A 16,538-nucleotide genomic window follows, 5' to 3' on the forward strand; every position below is an offset into this window, starting at 1 on the left:
GAATCATGCATGTATGTAAAACACTGCCGACCAGGAAAGCTCATTCTAACTGACCTTACAACATTAGCATTTTACTGAACCTTTTAATATAAATAATTCTTTGACAAACAAAGGACTCGAGAACATTCAGGATGGGAGACAAAATCCTATCCATCTTCATAATGATCATGGTAATGTATGACATTGCTAGAAGTGTCACACAGCTACAAGAACTTGGAGGGCCTTTAATGCAAAAACATTCCAAGATGTTTCACAGAGAAATTTTAAAAACAAAAAAACACAAGTGAACACTGGGATGTACATAATGATGTTGTTTAATTAATAGGCCACATGCTTTAATTAGGTACACAATTCACAACACGTTCTGCCCAACTAATCTATATCTAGTGGAGAGGGTAGTGTAGTTGTAATCCAGTGGCCTAGGCTAATGCTCTGGGGGCACAGGTTCAAATCCCACCATGGCAGCTGTTGGAATTGAAATTTGGGGTGGCATTGTGGCTAGCACCTTACCGGAGTGCCAGGGACCTGGGTTCAATTCTGGCCTTGGGAGTGTGCCTATGTTTTGAGGTGCCACGGGTAGCACAGTGGTTAACACTATTGCTTCACAGCTCCTGGGTCCCAGGTTCAATTCCCGGCTTGGGTCACTGTCTGTGCGGAGTCTGCTCGTTCCCGCAGTGTCTGCGTGAGTTTCCTCAGAGTGCTCCAGTTCCCTCCCACAGTCCAAAGATGTGGTCAGGTGGATTGTGTAGCCATGTAAAATGGCTGCATTCCGATTAATCTGGCCAAAACCCAGTTTAAAATGGCTAACCCGAAAGACTGCTGGGAAAAGCAGCCAAGAAGACACAAGCAGGCAGCTGCAGACAGGTTTGCAGCTTCAGCTCGGGGAACATAGCCCGGATCGATACTCAGGGCTATCAACAGCCCATCAACCCAGGTATCCACAGTTGCATTCAGGACTGTTTACACCTAATCTACTCAGACATCCACAGCTAAATCAGCTATCCCCGGGAACAATTGCAACATATTAGCAATTGAATACTGGGCCAGACCTGTCGGCGCCTGCAGTGGCCGAAACAAAGACAGGTGAGCGACCACCCCCCGATCGAGGAATCGCCTCACCATTGGACACATCGACCCCAGAGACTGGGGACAGAATCCAATCACTTGGGACTCAGGGTCAAGGGCCGCCCCGGAAGGCGGGAAAGCCCCTGGGCCCTATAAAAGTAAAGGTCGAAGTTCAGATCGATCTCTCTCTCATCTTCGCCTGCTCGAGACCTTCGCAAGACCAGCCACCGGCAAGTGTAAGTTTGAATCCAACGATCGCTATCCAGTAGAGACACCTAGCCACCGACCTGTAGCAGCCTTTTGAATCCCGCGGGTCAGATTTGATTGGACAAGCCATTCGTTTCCCTGACCTGGTGGGCTCTTCCGAAGTTAAGTGTTGGCCAGTAGTGATAGGTTTATTATATAAATAGTAGTATTAGGGTATTAATATTGCTTGTTGTATGTAATAAATGACCGTTGTTTTAATCCTTACTAAGCGGTGTGCTGTGTTATTAATCATAACCTGAACTTGAACCACATAGCGGTATCATAAAGATACCTGGCGACTCATGAGCAAAGGTGACCGAAACAGAGCAAATAGACTAAGGTTAAAAAGAGCAACAATTGGCCATGCTAAATTGCCCAAAAATGTTACTTGGGGTTACTGGGACAGGGAGGTGTGGGCTTAAGTGGGATGCTCTTTCCAAGGGCCGGTGCAATCTCGATGGGCCGAATGGCCTCCTTCTGCACTGTAAATTCTATAATCTGTGTCTATGCTCTTCACACGTCTTCTCTCAACCCTCCTCTCTAATCCTCGCAGCATTTCCATTACTCCTTTCTCACATTCCTGCTCATCAACTACTGAAAGGTAGCAAGTTCCACATTCTAACCATCTTCTGGCTTCAGTGTCAGCCAAATTTCTTATTGGATTTATTCATGATTATATTTATGAACCCAAGTTTGGACTCCCACAAGCTGAAAGGTCTCTACATCTATCGTATTGAATGACTTCATAATTTTAAGATCTGCCTCAGCTTTTTTAAATTTATACGTTTGTAGTTCCAATTAATTCACATGACAATACCCAATTGTGAGAAAATGTAATCAAAAAACTGTTACATAAAGAATCTTACAAAACTACATCCGTGGAAAGTAAAATTAGATGATCTAGTGATATCTCTCAGTTAAACAAAACACACCTGTAAATGGAATGCAGCTGCATGATAAGGAAGGAACACTCTACAGTTTGAGGGGGCCGTTATTATCTTATTTATTTCATTTTCAGGTTATTTGATTGGGAACAATCCATCATAATGATCTGACAGATGTAACCAAAATCATAAAGGCTGTGCTTTCCAAACTCTAGAGGGGCAGTTGTAGCCTAGTTAATCTGCAACCACTAGATAAGATTTTTTTAAAATATTTTTTATTCTCCTTTTTCACATTTTCTCCCAAATTTACACCCAGCAATAAACAATAGTCAGTAACGAATGTAATGTCAATCCCCATATCAATAACAACGATCCCATCCTCCCACCAAACCCCCAAACATTAGCCCGCATATTAACATAAACAAATGACAAAAAGGAATCAGGAGTCACCCATCATAACCATTAACACAGTCCCCCAGCCCACAGCCCCCCTCCCCCCCCAGCCCACAGCCCCCCTCCCCCCCAGCCCACAGCCCCCCTCCCCCCCAGCCCACAGCCCCCCTCCCCCCCAGCCCACAGCCCCCCTCCCCCCCAGCCCACAGCCCCCCTCCCCCCCAGCCCACAGCCCCCCTCCCCCCCAGCCCACAGCCCCCCTCCCCCCCAGCCCACAGCCCCCCCCAGCCCCCAGCGCCCCCCAGCCCCCCTCCCCCCAGCCCACAGCCCCCCTCCCCCCAGCCCACAGCCCCCCAGCCCCCCTCCCCACAGCCCCCCTCCCCACAGCCCCCCTCCCCACAGCCCCCCTCCCCCCAGCCCACAGCCCACAGCCCCCCTCCCCCCAGCCCCCCTCCCCCCAGCCCACAGCCCCCCTCCCCCCAGCCCACAGCCCCCCTCCCCCCAGCCCACAGCCCCCCTCCCCCCAGCCCACAGCCCCCCTCCCCCCAGCCCACAGTCCCCCTCCCCCCAGCCCACAGCCCCCCTCCCCCCAGCCCACAGTCCCCCTCCCCCCAGCCCACAGTCCCCCTCCCCCCAGCCCACAGTCCCCCTCCCCCCAGCCCACAGTCCCCCTCCCCCCAGCCCACAGTCCCCCTCCCCCCAGCCCACAGTCCCCCTCCCCCAGCCCACAGTCCCCCTCCCCCCAGCCCACAGTCCCCCTCCCCCCAGCCCACAGTCCCCCTCCCCCCAGCCCACAGTCCCCCTCCCCCCAGCCCACAGTCCCCCTCCCCCCAGCCCACAGTCCCCCTCCCCCCAGCCCACAGTCCCCCTCCCCCCAGCCCAGTCCCCCTCCCCCCAGCCCACAGTCCCCCTCCCCCCAGCCCACAGTCCCCCTCCCCCCAGCCCACAGTCCCCCTCCCCCCAGCCCACAGTCCCCCTCCCCCCAGCCCACAGTCCCCCTCCCCCCAGCCCACAGTCCCCCTCCCCCCAGCCCACAGTCCCCCTCCCCCCAGCCCACAGTCCCCCTCCCCCCAGCCCACAGTCCCCCTCCCCCCAGCCCACAGTCCCCCTCCCCCCAGCCCACAGTCCCCCTCCCCCCAGCCCACAGTCCCCCTCCCCCCAGCTCACAGTCCCCCTCCCCCCAGCTCACAGTCCCCCTCCCCCCAGCTCACAGTCCCCCTCCCCCCAGCTCACAGTCCCCCTCCCCCCAGCTCACAGTCCCCCTCCCCCCAGCTCACAGTCCCCCTCCCCCAGCCCACAGTCCCCCTCCCCCCAGCCCCCCCTATGTTCGATGTGATCCTATTCTCGAAAGTGCACGATGAATAACGCCCATGAATTGTAGAACCCCTCCACCTTCCCCCCAGTTCAAATTTGACCTCTTCAAGCATTAAGAATTCCAGCAGGTCCCCCCGCCACACCAGGGCACAGGGTGGAGAGGTTGATCTCCACCCTAACAGGATCCGCCTTCGGGCGATCAACAAGACGAAGGCTACATCTGCCTCCGCGCCAGTTTCCAACCCCGGCTGGTCCGACACACCGAATATGGCCTCCCGAGGGCCCGGATCCAGTTTCACGTGCACCACTTTAGAGATTACCCTAAACATCTCCTTCCAGTAATCCTCCAGCTTTGGACAGGACCAAAACATATGAACGTGGTTTGCGGGGGAACCTCCCCGCAACATTCACACACATCTTCTACCCCCTCAACGAGCCGGCTCATCCTCGCCCTTGTAAGGACTGCTCTATACACCATCTTCAGCTGTATCAGCCCCAACCTCGGACACGAGGTGGAGGCGTTCACCCTCCGGAGCACCTCATACCAGAACCCCTCCTCCATACCCTCTCAACTCTTCCTCCCACTTTGCCTTGATCCCTTCTCGCAGCACCTTCTCCTCCAAAATAGCCCCGTAAACCGCCTATACTATCCCCTTCTCCAGACCCCGTCGTCAGCACCTCCTCCAGCAATGTGGAAGCCAGCTCTACTGAGAAGCTCTATCTCCTTTCTGGCAGAGTCTCAAACCTGCATGTATCTAAATATTTCCCCCTGCTCCAGCCATACTTCGCCCCCAGCTCCTTCAATCCCACAAAACAAACCCCAAGAAATAAATCTGTGTGTCCTAATTCCCTTCTCCTCCCATGTCCTAAAATTTCCATCCCAATTCCCTGGTCAGATCTATAGTTTCCCCAAATCGGCATTTCCCTCGACCCTGCCCCCAACCCGAAGGGCTGTTGAAACTGCCTCCAAATTATCAACGAAGCTTATTACTACTAGACTCCCCGGGGCTGTCGGGAGCGGCGCTGTCGCTAGCGCCTTCAATCCCGATCCTTACCCAAACTCTCCTCCATTCTGACCCATTGGGAGTCAACCCCTCTGACTCAGCTCCGTACCTTCTCCACCCAGTAATAACACTAGTTAAGTTGACAGCTAGTCAAGATGGCCCACCTTCTACTCATCATTGAACATTATCAAATCTGTCAGCTTAGTTTGTGTACATAGCTTGACTTCACTATTCAACCACAATATTTCATGAAGACTTACTGTATTCCATTGTAGAAACTATCACAGAATGGTACAACACAGAAGGTGGCCATTCAGCTCATATGAGTGTTACTTCTTTGAACAAACAATCCAATTAGTACCACTCATTTGTCCTTTCCCCCCCATAAACTAGCAAATTTATTTCCTTCAAATATTTATCCAATTCCCTTTTTGAAAGTTATTATTGAATCATTTTCCACCATCCTTTCAAGAACAACGACTTGTTTACATAGAGCCTTCAACAAAGTAAAATGTCCCCGGGCACGTCACAAAAGCATTATCAAACAGAAGTTAGCACCTGTAATAAAAACAAAGTACACAACAGGTCAAGTTGCATCTGTGGAGGGAAAGACAGAGTACGTGTTCCAGGTCCACGATCTTTCATCAGAACTCAACTTGACTTGGCACCGAACCACATATTGACTATTAGGCAGATGGTCAAAAGCCTGACCAAGGAAGTAGGTTTAATGAGTGCCTTAAAGGATTAAAGAGGGAAAGAGAGGGTATTCCAGCTCTTATGGCCTCTGGAGCTGGAGATACATCCTGCGATTAAAATCAGAAGTCAGAATTGGAAGAATGCAGACATCTTGAGAGAGTGGTACTACCAGAAGAGATTACAGAGATAGGATGGGGTGTCATCATGCTTGATTGGAAAATAACAGAATTTTTTAAAATACGAGATTGCTTAGGCAGTGCATTCTAGATCACTGCATGTTGCATAAATCAATTCTCAACTCACTTCTAAATTTTATTTGCCAATTATTTTTAAAATGCCCAAAGGTTTTTCTCCTACTTTATCAAAACCCCTCAATTTTGAGTACCTCCCCTTCATCTTCTATGCTCTTAATTGAGAACAGGCCCAGTTTCTCCAGTCTATCCATATAACTAAAGTTTCTCATTCCTGCTGTAATTCTGCTAAATCTCTTCTGCATACTTCACAAAGGCTTGACATCCTTCCTAAAGTGTGATGCCCAGAACTACCCAACTGAGGACTAATCAGTGATTTATAAAAATTTTAGCATAACTTCCTTGCTTTTGCATTTTGTCTGTTTATAAAGCCAAGAGTCAGCCAGCTTTGGTTTGAAAACATCCTTCTAATCCTGGCCTGTCACCTTCAACGGTATATGTACTTATTTACCCAGGTCACTTGGCTGTTGCGCTTAAGAAATTGTACCATTCTTCTGGATCATTCTTCCTACCAAAATTCACCACTTCACGCTTCTGTTAAATTGTATCTGCTATGCATTTATTTCATCAGTTTCTCTCGATTCTTCTGAAATCTATTACAATTATCCCCGTTATTCAAATTATTTAGTAAGAAGTCTTACAACAGTCCAACAGGTTTGTTTCAATGTCACCAGCTTTCAGAACTTATATATATAACGATAGACAGATTCAAAGATGCCAGACAATGCTTGTAATGCAAGCATTAGCAGGTGATTAAATCTTTACAGATCCAGAGATGGGGTAACCCCAGGTTAAAGAGGTGTGAATTGTGTCAAGCCAGGACAGTTGGTAGGATTTCGCAGGCCAGATGGTGGGGGATGAATGTAATGTGACATGAATCCCAGGTCCCGGTTGAGGCCGCACTCACGTGTGCGGAACTTGGCTATAAGTTTCTGCTCGGCGACTCTGCGATGTCGCGCGTCCTGAAGGCCTCCTTGGAGAATGGCCGCCCCGGAGATCAGAGGCTGAATGTCCTTGACTGCTGAAGTGTTCCCCGACTGGAAGGGAACATTCCTGCCTGGTGATTGTCGCGCGATGTCCGTTCATTCGTTGTTGCAGCGTCTGCATGGTCTCGCCAACGTACCACGCTTCAGGACATCCTTTCCCGCAGCGTATGAGGTAGACAACGTTGGCCGAGTCGCACGAGTATGTACCGCGTACCTGATGGGTGGTGTTCTCGCGTATAATGGTGGTATCCATGTCGATGATCTGGCACGTCTTGCAGAGATTGCCATGGCAGGGTTGTGTGGTGTCGTGGTCACTGTCAAGGTCATAGCTACACTACCACTTCCCTTTAACTGCCTGGCCTTCAATTTTGTTAACAAGCCTATTATGTTGTACATTTTTATTCACTGATGGGATGTGCATGTAGCTGACTCGGCCAGAATTCATTGCCCATCCCTACTTGCCCTGAAGAAAGTGGTGGTGAGCTGCTTTCATGAACTTCTGCAATCCCGGAGGTGTCGTTACACCCACATTGCCGTTAGGGAGGGAGTTCCAAGACTTTGTCCCAGTAACAGTGAAGGAACGGCGATATATTTGCAAGTCAGGAAATGTGACTTGGAGGAGAACCTCCAGGTGTTGGTGTTCCCAGGTATCTGCTGCGCTTGTCCTTCTGGATGGTAGTGGCCGTGGGTTTGGAAGGTGCTGCCTAAAGAACCTTGGTGAATTCCTCCAGTGCATCATGGAGTTGGCACACGCTGCTGCCACTGTTCGGTGACCAGAGGGATTGGATGTTTGTGGAAGGGGTTCTATTCAAGTAGGCTGTAGGCTGTTTTTTCCTGGACGGTGTTGAGCTTCTTGATAGTTGGAGCTGCACTCATCCAGGCAAGTGGAGAGTATTCTGATACACTCCTGACTTGTGCCTTATAGCAGGCAGTGGGTACTCGCCGCAGGATTCCTAGCCTTTGACCTGCTCTTGTAGCCACAGTATTTATGTAGTTAGTCCAGTTCAGTTTCTGATCAATGGTAACCCCCCCAGGATGTTGATAGCAGGTGCATTAAGTGATGGTAATGCCATTGAATGTCAAGGGGCAATGTTGAGGATGTTGGAAATGGTCAGTGCCTGGCACAAATGTTACTTGCCATTTGTCAGCTCAAGCTGGGATATTTGGATAGGGACTGTTGGAGGGCATTTTGTGATACTGGACTATGATATAAATTATAGGTGGCCCGGTAACTACATTTGTGCTCCTAAACTACTTTTGAATAGTTCTGAATAGTTACTAGTGGTCTACCACAAGGATCTGTTTTGGGGCCACTGCTGTTTGTCATTTTTATAAATGACCTGGAGGAGGGCGTAGAAGGATGGGTGAGTAAATTTGCAGATGACACTAAAGTCGGTGGAGTTGTGGACAGTGCGGAAGGATGTTACAAGTTACAGAGGGACATAGATAAGCTGCAGTGCTGGGCTGAGGGGCAGCAAATGGAGTTTAATGCAGAAAAGTATGAGGTGATTCATTTTGGAAGGAATAACAGGAAGACAGAGTACTGGGCTAATGGTAAGATTCTTGGCAGTGTGGATGAGCAGAGAGATCTTGGTGTCCATGTACATAGATCCCTGAAAGTTGCCACTCAGGTTGAGAGGATTGTTAAGAAGGCGTACGGTGTGTTAGCTTTTATTGGTAGAGGGATTGAGTTTCGGAGCCATGAGGTCATGTTGCAGCTGTACAAAATTCTGGTGCGGCCGCATTTGGAGTATTGCGTGCAATTCTGGTCGCCGCATTATAGGAAGGATATGGAAGCATTGGAAAGGGTGCAGAGGAGATTTACCAGAATGTTGCCTAGTATGGAGGGAGATCTTATGAGGAAAGGCTGAGGGACTTGAGGCTGTTTTCGTTAGAGAGAAGGTGAAGAGGTGACTTAATTGAGGCATACAAGATGATCAGAGGATTGGATAGGGTGGACAGTGAGAGCCTTTTTCCTCGGATGGTGATGTCTAGCACGAGGGGACATAGCTTTAAATTGAGGGGGAGATAGATATAGGACAGATGACAGAGATAGGTTCTTTACTCAGTGTAGTAAGGGCGTGAAATGCCCTGCCTGCAACAGTAGTGGACTCGCCAACACTAAGGGTATTCAAATGGTCATTGGATAGACATATAGACGATAAGGGAATAGTGTAGATGGGCTTTAGAGTGATTTCACAGGTCGGCGCAACATCGAGGGCCGAAGGGCCTGTACTGCGCTGTAATGTTCTATGTTGAAACAAAAGGTACTCATTGGCTTAGATGCCAGTTCAGAAGAGGCAATTTGTAGAAATAGATAGTGTATACACAATGCTGTTAATATCAGAAAAGACACAAAATGGCTGTTAGCTATTTTGTGATATAAAATGGCTGAACAAGCCACATTCCCTGTAAACTGTCTCATGAGATCCAAGCGTGGGTATGTAGAGGGAATGTCCCAACAGCCGCTGATAACAGCTTCACAGAACAAGACATGGCAATGTATCCTTGATAAAGCTCAAGGTCTACAGCTGTAGACAGGACATATTATTGTTAGTTTTGAATGACTTCTGTATGAAGTTAGGGGCAGGTAAGACAACACCCACTTTAACCATATATGTGTTAAGTGGGATGCTAGGAAAATTGATTGACTGCATGTAATAAGTGTGACGTGAATATCGTTGATTGATTGTATGCAAATGAGAATACAAACTAATTCCACCCCTTGAATCTATATATTAACCCGTGAGCGCTTTAGCTCAAGTGAGAGAAGGTGCTGTCAAAGGCTGCGGAGTCTGAGACCATCCCTCCCAGAATTCTGACTTAATAAACTGCTTTTTTTAAACTTATAATCAGGCCTTCGTGTGAATATTTTCACCTCTAAAGTAAAGACGTTGTTGGGAACATGACGTTCTCTATGGCCACCATACCAAATCACAGAACTGAAGGGGCTGGTATAGCACAGTGGGCTAAATAGCTGGCTTGCAATGCAGAACAATGCCAGCAGCGCGGGTTTAATTCACGTACCAGCCTCCCCGAACAGGTGCCAGAATGTGGCGACTAGGGGCTTTTCACAGTAACTTCATTGAAGCCTACTTGTGACAATAAGCGATTATTATATTATTATAAACAAAAAAATTAGCAGTCACCATCAGCATCCACCCTCCCTAACCGATCATCTCTGCAAAGTACTCCATGGGTTTGGCCTTCCATCCCCTCTGGCAGCCCCATAATTTGAATGTTTTGACTCCTGGACCGATAGTCTAAATCATCCACCTTGGCCTTCAGTGATTTATTTGCTTTGGCCACCAGAGACATCTCCACTTCCAGTAAGGCAATCTGGCTAAAAAGGACCACTTCCATGTTTTTTTATCATAGGTCTTTTATCATGGCTGCATAGGGTTTTACGGTTTTGTTAGTCTTCTCCACAGCCACGTGGATGGGGTCAAGGCTTCCTCCATCGATTTGCGGAGGCCCTCTGATACAACCCACCAGTGCGGCTTTCGAATTCAAAAGCACTGCACCCATTAGTGGAATAGCCGGAGCCCCAGACGTTTCCTCTGCCACCCTTTCTGACAACAGGATCCAAGAGGCCTCCGATTCAGTCAACATACTGCTACTGTCACCTTTTCCCCCCCTGGCTTCTCACCTATATAGGATCCTTATCCCATTATTTCTGTTGGTTTTCAAAAGCAAATACCCCCTTAAATTAAGAGAAAAGGGCAAAAAGTGCAGTATTCTAGCAGGTGCCACCATGTGCACATATTCCCCCTATATATTACCACTTGTGGTCTTCAGACTCGGGCAAATGTGTGGGCAATGGCCATCTCCAACAAGAATAAAATCTAACCTCCCCATGAAATTAAATGCCAATACAATGAGTGAAGCCCTCATTCACAACACCCTGATCACCAGAAACTGAACTGGACCAGCCACATAAATATGGTGGATACACAAGCAGCTCCGAGGCAGAGAATTCTGGAGTAAGTAACTCACCTTCCGACTCCCCACAACTTGATACCAACTAAAAGGACAGTTAAAGAGTGTGCTGGAATGCTCCCACTTTCCTAGATGAATGCAACTCGAACACCATCCAGGACAAACAGCCCATTTGAGTAGAACGACATCCGTCATCTCGAATATACATACCCTCCACTAATGGCACACCACTGCAGCAGTCTGTGCACCTACAAGATGCACTACCATATCTCACGATAGCTCCTTCAACGGCATCTTCCAGACCCATGAGCACTACCACCTAGAAGTGCAAGGGTAGGTTGCTCCTGGGAACACCATTACCTATAAGCTTTACTCCAAATCACACAACATCCTCACTTGGAAATATATGGTCATTCCTTTACTGTCACTGGGTCAAAATCCTGGAACTCTGTCCTTAGCAACATGCCTGTACCACATGGAGTGCAGTGGTTCAAGGGCAATTAGGAATGAGCAACAATGGGCAGCACGGTGGCACAGAGTAGCACTGCTGCCTCACGGTGCCGAGGTCCCAGGTTCGACCCTGGCTCTGGGTCACCGACCATGTGGAGGTTGCACATTCTTCCCGTGTTTGCGTGGGGTTCGCCCCACAACCCGAAGATGTGCTTATCATACATATTTAACAAATTATGTGGAATCAATGATGCCCAATCTTAACATCGGAGAAACTTCTGGAATTTGCTTTTAGCAATCAGTTGGTTTGATGGACCAAACCCTACTTCCCAAAAAGTATTCCCTGGTTGGTGGGCTTGCACTTTGTTAGAATGATTAAACAATCCACAATTGTCAGGCTCAATTTCGAAGCAAGTTACTTTGATGTTTTTGAATCTTTTCTCGGTCCGTTTACAAATCCCTGAATCCATGCTAATACATCACCCTAAGACCCATGAACCCTAATTGCGTTGTTAATCTCGTGTGGCACCATATCAAAAGGTTTTCTGAAAATTCAATACACTTTATCCACTGGTTTTCCTTCATCCACCCCAACTACAACAGAAAACGTAACTAATTTTTCAAACAAGATTTCCCTTTGCTAAATCCATGTTGACTGTCTAACCATATGATTTGCTGGGTATTCTGCTACCATTTCCCAAAATATATTCTAGCATTTTCTACTATTGATGGCAGATTAACAGGCCTATAGCTCCCAGCTTCCCGTCTCCTTTTTTGTGTGGTTACATTTGTTACCTTGAATTCATGGGGTATTCTAGAATATTTGGGCAAATTAAAAACAATGTATCCGCTAGCTCTATAACTACCATTTTTAAATGCCTTGGCACAAGCTATCTGGTCCAGGATATTTCTCAATTTTTAGTTCCATTAATTGTTTAGTGCTGTTTCTTTACTAAGAAATAAATGAAAGTCTCATTTCAGACCCATGGTTCCCCTCTATTTCTGGCCTTCCACCAAGAGGACAGATAGGTATTAGTTTTATGCCTGCCATTTCCTTAGTTCCATAATGTCTCTCTCTCTAATGGGTTTCTGTGTTCTTTCACCATATTTTCCTACTTGCATACTTGTACAATCTGTTTTTCTGCCTCTTACTATGTCATACACTCATCAATTTTTTGCTTATGCTTTGCTCAATTCTAAAATCAACATACGAGCGCACACTTTGTAGAGGGCTGCGACCCTCACATTGCCCCACCATCCCACAAACAAGGAAAAGATCATTGCTTTATCATTTAAATAGCATTCACGGCCAATGCTTTTTTTAAACTTGCTTCCTTGACCTGGTTGAGTTTCTTCCCATCATCCAACACACTTATTTTTCCGTATCCTAACTTCTGGTTAAAAATATTATTTTTTTGTTTAATTTGTTAGACTTGATTCAGTTTTTAGCCTGTCTATGAACAGTCGAGATAGAGAGATATCAGGAAAATGCAATAGTATTCGGTGCCATTTTGAGTGCAAAGCTCATCATTGTTCACCCTGAAGCACACTATTCCAGAGTACTTTGTAAGTAAGGTCACATTTCAGTTCAGTGGATGAGAAATGCCTACAACAGCAAACTTTGCATGGACCAAAAAGGAAGTGTATTCAAGTGAACATGAATTGGGGGGCCGGGGGGGGGAGAGAAAGAGAAAGAGAGAGAGAGAGAGATTCATTTATAAAACGCTTTTCACGACCACTGGACATCCGAAAGAGTTTTACCCGAGTACTTTAGAAATGTGTTTACTGTTGTAATGTGAAAAATATGACACACAGCAAACACCCATAAACAATGTGATATTGCTGAAACGAGAGATGCTGCTGAAACCTTGTGTCACACTCATCAGGACAAATTCAAGAATGCCAAATTTCAAACAAATAATCACAACTAAACTACAGGAGAAAAAGATGTTGATTTACTGGCAAGTCGACTCTCATTGGCCAAGGTGTTTCCATAGAGAAAGTAAAAGGGAACCAAACTCCACAAGTTCTCTGACAATTCAAAAAAGGTGTAAAGCTTGAGCATATTCCTATTAATTGCAGAGAACAATTTTCCTCCATTTAAATGGATCGTTTCTAGCAAGCATAAACGGCCACATTACGGGCTCAGCTGATTAGTGATAATGGCCAAATAATAGAAACACAGAAAACAGGAGGCGGCCTTTCGGCCCTTGAAGTCTGCTTCCCCATTATCATAGCTGATCATCCAACGCAACCTATTCCTTCCTTCCCCTCATAGCTCATATTCTTTGATCCCTTTCACCCAAGAACTACATCTGACTCTCTCTTAAAACTACTTTGTGTTAGTGAATGCCACAGGCCCACCTCTCTCTGGGTGAAGTCCCAAATGGTCTACCCTGTATCCTCAGAATGTGATTCCTGGTTCTGGACTTCCCCACCATCGGGAACATCTTTCCTGCATCTACCCTGTCTTGTCCTGTCAGAATTTTATAGATTTGTAGGAGATTTCCCCCTCCCCCCAATTTCTTCTGAACTCCAGCGTATACAATGTCTCCTCGTACGTCCCACAGAATCCCTGCAGTGCAGAGGCCATTTAGCCCATCATGTTTTCACCAACCATCCGAAAGAGCACTCCACCGAGGACCACATCCCCAACCCTATGCCCGTAACCCCCGCACACCGACCATGACCAATCCACCTAATCTGCAGATCTTTAGACTGTGGGAGCAAACTGGAGCACCCAAAGGAAACCCATGCAGACACTGGGAGAACGTACAAACTCCATACAAGTCACCCAAGGTCAGAATTGAACCTAGGTCCCTGGCACTGAGTCAGCAGTATTAGTCACTGTGCCTCACTTAACAGTGCCACCCAGGAATCAAGTCTGGTAAACCTTTGCTGCACTCCCTCCTCAGATAAGGAGGCCAAAACTGCACCCAATACTCCAGGTGTGATCTCACCAAGGCCCTCTTTAATTGCATCAAGACATCCCTGCTCCTGTTGTTTCGCTATCAATGCCAACACACCATTTGCCCTGCTGCACCTGCATGCTTACGTTCAGTGACTGGTGGAGGGGTTTTCACATTCTCCCCTCAATTTATAGCCATTCAGAGAATAATTTGCCTTCCTGTTGTTACTTCCAACGTGGGTAACCTCTCATTTATCCACATTATACTGCACCTGCCATGCATTTTCCCCATTCACTCAGCTTGTCCAAATCACAATGAAGCGTCTCTGCATCATCCTCACGGCTCACCCTCCCACCCAGCTTTGTGCCATCTGCAAATTTGGAGATGTTACATTTAGTTTCCTCATCTAATCATTAATATATATTGTGAATAGCAGAGATCCCAGCACCGCTCCCTGCAATACCCCACTAGTCACTGCCTGCCATCGGAAAAATACCCTTTATTCCTCCTCTTTGGAGCATCCTGTCTGCTAACCTGTTTTCTAGCCATCTCACTACATTAAGCTCAAACCCATTCACTTTATTATGCACGTTAGTCTCATATGTTCTCCAGTCGAAAGCCATTTGAAAGTCCAAATAAAACATTCACTGCCGCCGCACCCCCCCCCCCCCCCCACCCCACCCACCCCATCAACTCCACTCGTTACACCCTCAAAGAATTTCAGTAGATTTGTCAAGCATGATTTCCCTTGTAAATGTCACCTCAGCACTCCACTTTACCGCAAGCCCACGGATAATAGGGGCTGGTTTAGCACACTGGCCTAAATCGCTGGCTTCTAAAGCAGACCCAGGCAGGCCAGCAGCACGGTTCAATTCCCGTACGAGCCTCCCCGAACAGGTGCCGGAATGTGGCGACTAGGGGCTTTTCAACAGTAACTTCCAAGCCTACTTGTGACAATAAGCGATTTATTTCATTTTTCATAACCTCACGATGCTCCACTTCTCCAGCTTCCACCCTAAACACATTAAAGAAGCCATCCCCTATGGACAAGCCCTCCGTATACACAGGATCTGCTCAGATGAGGAGGAGCGTTACAGATATCTACAGTCGCTGAAAGATGCCCTCGCACGAACGGGATTTGGCACTCGACTCATCGATTGACAGTTCCAACGTACCACAGAAGTTCCAGGATGTTGATCCAACAACAGCTAAGAAAAGTTGATATATTTCCATATCAGGGTGGTGAGTGACTTGGAGGGGAACCTTCAGGTGGTGGGAGTTACCAAGTATCTGCTGCTCTTGTCCTTCTAGATGATAGTGGTCGTGGTTTTGGAAGGTGCTACCCAAGAACCTTGGCATGTTACTGCAGTGCATCTTGTAGATGGTACACAGTTACGACTGTTTGTCGGTGCTGAAGGGATCGAAAGCTTGTGGAAGGGATAGCAATCAAGCGAGTTGCTTTGTCCTGGATGGTTTGAGCTTAGAGTATTCTTGGAGCTGCACTCATCTAGGCAAGTGGAGAGCAATCCATTACACTCCTGACTTGTGCCTTGTAGACGATGGACAGGCTTTGGGAGGTCAGGAGGAGAGTTACTCGACATAGGATTCCTAGCCTTTGATTTGCTCTGGTAGACAGACTATTAATATGGCTACTCCAGTTCAGTTTCTGATCAATGGCAACCCCCAGGATGTTGATGGTGGGCGATTCAGCAATGGTAATGCCATTGAATGTCATGGGGTGATGGTTAGGTCCTCTCTTGGAAGAGATGGTCATTGCCTGCCACTTCGTGAATGTAACTCGTCAGCCCAAGCCTCAAAATTGTCCAGGTCTTGCTGCATTTGGACATGGACTGCTTCATTATCTGAGGAGTCACGAATGGGGCTCAACATGTTTGCAGATGACCCCGCTTCTGACCTTAGAATGGAAGGGAGGTCATCGATGAAGCAGCTGGAGATGGTTGGGCCTAGGACACTACTCTCGAACTCCTGCATCGATATTCTGGAGCTGAGACGATATTGACCTTGGCTGAAGATTTTTGCAAATGCTTCAGCCTTGCCTTTTGCACAGAGGTGCTGGGCTCCTCTACCATTGAGGATGGGCACAGTAAGAAGTCTTACAACACCAGGTTAAAGACCAACATGTTTGTTTCAAACACAAGCTTTCGGAGAACTGCTCCTTCCTCGCCAGTGCTGTGATGGCCGAGTGGTTAAGGCGTTGGACTTGAAATCCAATGGGGTCTCCCCGCGCAGGTCCCAACCCTGCTCGCAGCGATAACCGTTTTTACATTGTATTTATTGTGTTGCCCTATTATGCATTTTCTTTTATTCCCTTTTCTTCTCATGTACTTAATGATCTGTTGAGCTACTCGCAGAAAAATACTTTTCACTGTACCTCGGTACA

General features: G+C 47.4%; 1 protein-coding gene and 1 non-coding gene across 4 annotated transcripts in view; one reads left to right on the forward strand and one right to left on the reverse strand.

Moving 5' to 3' along the window:
- raver2 (ribonucleoprotein, PTB-binding 2) overlaps positions 1-16,538 on the reverse strand; it is a 133,868-nt gene that overhangs the window by 111,619 nt on the left and 5,711 nt on the right. The gene's annotated exons all lie outside the window — the stretch shown is intronic.
- Positions 16,327-16,408, forward strand: trnas-uga (transfer RNA serine (anticodon UGA)). Its single transcript has one exon. It is a non-coding gene; the product is annotated as a tRNA-Ser (tRNA).

This window comes from Scyliorhinus torazame, chromosome 7 (genome assembly GCF_047496885.1).
Source record: "Scyliorhinus torazame isolate Kashiwa2021f chromosome 7, sScyTor2.1, whole genome shotgun sequence".
Lineage (NCBI taxonomy): Eukaryota > Metazoa > Chordata > Chondrichthyes > Carcharhiniformes > Scyliorhinidae > Scyliorhinus > Scyliorhinus torazame.